The sequence below is a fragment of the Antrostomus carolinensis genome, unplaced genomic scaffold (genome assembly GCF_000700745.2).
Source record: "Antrostomus carolinensis isolate BGI_N321 unplaced genomic scaffold, ASM70074v2 scaffold17654, whole genome shotgun sequence".
In the NCBI taxonomy this organism is placed as follows: Eukaryota; Metazoa; Chordata; class Aves; order Caprimulgiformes; family Caprimulgidae; genus Antrostomus; species Antrostomus carolinensis.
In genome coordinates, this window is record NW_010312979.1 from 6,039 (window position 1) to 10,878 (window position 4,840).

The 4,840-nt window shown below is 42.8% G+C and overlaps 1 non-coding gene across 1 annotated transcript; it reads right to left on the reverse strand.

The window, feature by feature from the left end:
* Positions 1–4,297: 4,297 nt before the first annotated feature.
* On the reverse strand, positions 4,298–4,434 carry LOC114818538 (U4 spliceosomal RNA). The gene has a single exon (XR_003766191.1). It is a non-coding gene; the product is annotated as a U4 spliceosomal RNA (small nuclear RNA).
* Between the last annotated feature and the right edge of the window lie 406 nt (positions 4,435–4,840).

The following is a 4,840-nucleotide window of genomic DNA, read 5'->3' on the forward strand; positions in this document are numbered from 1 at the left end:
TGTGTAATCTCATGTAGGTGGTCCTGCTCTGGCAGGGGGGTTGGACTAGATGATCTTTCGAGGTCCCTTCCAATCCCCAACATTCTGTGATTCTGTGATATTCTGGTGCATTGTCATGGTTGGTCACTTGAGGTTGAGGCATGAATCATGGTATCTCTTCCCAAATCCCCAGTGCAGCTATCTGAACAACTCTAGCTTCATTATGTCACCAGGTGTTCAACCACCTAAGAAAACGTGACTGCAGAATTCACTGTGCAGTGTCCACTTTTATATACTGACTCCCCGTACATAATATATGACAAACAGAAGGAGAAGAAACAGAAGGAAAAGAAACCAGTTGGTGTGGCGACAAGTGGCAGCAGTGGTGACAGCAACACTGGAGGTGAGCCCAGGGGCTCAGTGTCAAACCCTGCTGTGCAGGGGGTTCCTGAGATCGGGGCACCCCGGGAAACCACTGGAACCGACGCAGAAACCTGAAAACTCGCCCAACCAATCAGGAACGGCAGGGGGGCTGTTCAGAGCAACCGAGGGAGATTTAAAGGGCCCTAAGGGGCGGGAATGACCAGGGGTGTGGTGGCTGGCTGGAGGAGGTTGGCTGGAGGCGGTTGGCAAGGGCAGGGTGAGCAGCCGGGCTCCTGCCTGACCGTCAGGGCTCCTGCCTGGCCATTGGGGCATAGGATAGTCCTAACCCAGGACTTTTAAAACTCCATTCCCCTGCAGGGGATTTTCTATTGTGGGGAGTGAGTCTCAGTGAAGAGCAATGAGCTTGGATAGTTAATACTCTTGTTTTCTGCAATACAAATGGGATTATTATGACCATAAGATGGAGTTTGAGGGAAGGCAAAGATCAGTCCAATTACTTTGAAACCGCATGTTTCTGCAGATATTTTATTTTGTCTGAAGATCTTTATGTTTTTAATTTTTTAAAATTTTGTTACTTGTGTCCCACTGGGCAATAGCCAAACAAGCCTTGGTAATTAGTGGAGATGTTCAAGCAGACCCAGCATTGGTTTTCACTAATTATTCAGCAGATGAGTGCATCAAGAGTTCTAAATCCCACTTTTTAATTTGTAGTTAATGTGTTTTAAAGGTGTGAAGGTGAGGAATGCTTCCTCTCTATTATTCAAATTTTTAAGAAATTCTCTGCTTTTTATTTCTACCTCTTGCATGCCATTTCACGGCCTTTCAATAGGTGCAATGTGCCAACCCTTGCTTCTGTAACACAGTCAGCTTCCATGGCAGGACAATAGGTTGAAGAAAAGAGAAGAAGCATACTACTTGGAGTAGGCTGCCAGGGGAAAAGTTGCTTCACTTAGTGCAGCCAGCAGTCAGCAAGTTCAGAAGGCAAGATGAAAGATGAGTGGGGGGATGAGGGGAAGTGTGGAGTTTGGTGGATGAGCACATGGTGTCAAGGGGGTAAGGGGAATAAGCACTGCAAATCTCATCTCTTTGTGAGCTTTAGCAGGTGCTGAAGACCTCGGGCAGAGCTGTGTGGGTTTTCATCTTTTGAGAATTGCATGTCATAAGAGCTGCATAAATCACATACTTTCAGAGAGAAGCAGATTTTATTGTGCAATGCATTCCTGTCTGTTTCCATAGTGGAAGGCAAACAACATTGTCTTTTTCTTCTCATCTGAGCAGAGTATCTAGTGTAATAACCAGACACAGTATAATAACCAGAATGATATTCTGTTTTTGAGTATACAAGGGGAGATGTTGAAGATGGCCATATGTATTGTATTGTTGGAAACCATTCCTCACTGTGCGTATGTTTGGGGCAGGGGGGGTAGGTGGGTCTAAATGAGAATAGAAGCTCTGTTAAAAAACAGCTTGCTCAAGAAAGCTCTTGAATTTATAGCTTCTAGAAGTTCATCTCCATCTTTAGTAAAAAGATTTATTTTTATTTTTTTTTGCCTAACAGGTATGCAGCATTATGAGTACTCTTGAAAACCTCTAATCAAAAGTTCTCAGGCTGCAGAAACCTTTTCAATAGTTCTTTCTACAATAAAGTGGCCCTTCTCTCTCCTTCCTTCCCTGCTTTTCTCAAAAAGACTTAATAGCACTACGTATAAATTAAAGTTTTTCAGAGAGGTGCCTTAATTTACGATAAAGTTGTTCTTTCAGTAGGATTACCAAAATGCAACATTTTTTCAAAACTGGTTTTACATACTATGGTACAGGTTCCTATGTCAACATCTTAAATGACCTGTACCTATCCTTTTCTTCCCAAGGATGGACAAATAGCCATGAGGACAAGTGTACTGCCTGCTACACAGCAGCCTCCTATGTTGAGCATTGTGGGGAGATGTTTTACTTTCCTGAGTACTTTTGGAAAGTGACACCCAAAATAATACGTAGACCAGCTACTTACCAAGGTGCTGTGGACTACATGATCCTCAAAATACCTCAATATGATATCATAAGCTCTCCTACTCCCTCTGTTAGTAGTTAGTCAGTTCTGGCTTGAATTTCATGCAACCTCCAATTTCTGGAAAATAAGACAGAAAAGGACCTTGCAAAGTCAATTGATCCTTCCTTTTGAGTCCAAAGCTGGGTCAGCTATACAGCTGGAGGCTCTATATCTGCTGAGACAATCTGTGAGTTACTTAGCTAACTTGGACTTCATAGAGCAACTGAGGAATGGTATTACTACCCCTCCTCCTCTGGATACCCTTAGATGTGTGTCAGCCCTCCTCTTTCTCACCTAGTTGGAAACCAGTACCTAGGAGGAAATGGGGTACCTGTGACACCAAAGATGGAGAAGTGAAAAAAAACCCAACATATTAAGATATGTTGTTTTCCTACAGATCTAGCTGATAGTGTGAGGGAATAAAGATTATGTGAATGGAATTATCTGTTGTTCTGGGTTTTATTTTGGTTTGGGGTTTTTTTGTTTTGCTTTTTGCTTCTTTTAAACTCTCCTCACTTGTCGCTGAAGCTCTGCCCATTCTTCAGAGCCCGGTGTGTACATGTTTCTGAGCAGAAATGAAAGTGAATGAAAGAAAGCCATGACATTATGCATTTACAACATCACTGTTAAATGCCAGGCAAGCATAGAACAGAGGGAGTGCTTTGTAGGCAGATGCGTTGCCTTGAACTGCATCTTCCTGTCACCATAACTATTGGGGCTTTGTGATATGCAAATATGAGAAAAACGGCAAAAAATTGTCTTTAAGGATGCAATGGAGTGATTTAGATGTTGATAGAGATAGAACTGGTTTTGTGTTTATATGAGGTCTCCAGAGTAAATAGAGATGTGACTCAATTCTACCATCTTCCTTGCATGAATAATATTTGTCTCTTTGTTAATAAGCCTGACATTAAATTCTGTGTGCTCTCTCACTCGCTTTCTCTCTCTCTTTTTTTTTTTCCTCAGAACTAATAATACAGCCCCTAGAAGTTCATTAATGCTGGCATGTCTCTTTGCTTCACTTTTGTAATGCATGAGAACACAGGCCTTAAATAAAATCTTTGTGAAGCACTTGCACTTGTCTGAAGATAAAAAGCTGTTCCTACATTTGCATTACAAAGAAGCCCATATCAGCATCTTCTTTCTCTGGCACCCTCCTTCCTCTGGGCTTGTATCTGATGGAAAAGGCAATTTCCAGCTAATCATTCTAAAAGCCTGTCATTTGTGTCTGTAATGAGAGGAAAGAGTTTTTACTGTTGATTTTCAGTGGGCATTAGGCAGTGGGATTTGTTTCAGTCCTATGGGAGAGTGCAATACACAGAAACACTGCTGGGATCTCTAAATTCTCTGTGCTCTGTGTAAACATTTCTGCTCCACTGGGTGACACTGAATAGCCTGGGATTCCTAGGAGGGGGAAAACACATCTCAGAATGTACAAGGTTTTACATAACCTCTTCCTAATTATAGATCATAGAATGGTTTGGGTTGTAAGGGACCTGAAAGATCATCTAGTTCCAACCCTCTTGCCATGAGCAGGGACACCTTCCACTAGACCAGGTTGCTCAAAGCCTTATCCAACTTTGAATGCTTCCAGGGACCAGCATCCACAACTTCCTTGGGCAACCTGTTCCAGTGTCTCACTATCCTCACAATAAAGAATTTCTTCCTAATATCTAATCTAAACCTACCCTCTTCCTATTTATAGCCATAACCCCTTGTTCTATCAGTATCTGCCCTTGTAAAAAGTCCCTTCCCAGCCTTCCTGTAGATCCCCTTCAGGTACTGGAAGGCCACAATAAGGTCTTTCCAGAGCCTTCTCTTCTCCAGGCTGAACAGCACCAGCTCTCTCGACCTGTCCTCATAGAAGAGGTTCTCCAGCCTTCTGATCATTCTTGATTAGGGGCCATGCAAATGCTGACTGTATTTCAAGTCATCTTGTTGGCGTACTAGGAAAAGTTTTCAATTAACAATGATTGTGCCTCAGATTAATCTCATTGGCTACAATACTGCAGCTGTGCAAATCTTGTAAAGACAAAGCTTGTAATGACAAAGCTTGTTTCCAGTCATGTTCGTGTAAATCTGGCATCATCTTATTGATGACAGGGGAGTGATTTCAGATCACCCAGTGGTACCTGGTCACCTGAACATGGTGCTGTGCAGCCTGCTGTAGGTGACCCTGCTTGAGCAGAGGGGACAGACAAGATGACCTCAAAAGGTCCCTTCCAACCTCAACTGTTCTGTGTCAGAGTTGTCTGGAGCAATTCAGGTTCCTTGCAGCAGGCATTGAGTGACATTTCAAACCATGTGTGGTAACAAGCCTGGGCTCCAGATGTCCATTTCTAGAAACGGGCAGTTTTTTCCCTTGATCCTGTGTCAAACTCTTGTCTTTTGTGCCAACACATGAGTACTGTAGTTGTCTAAAATGGGACT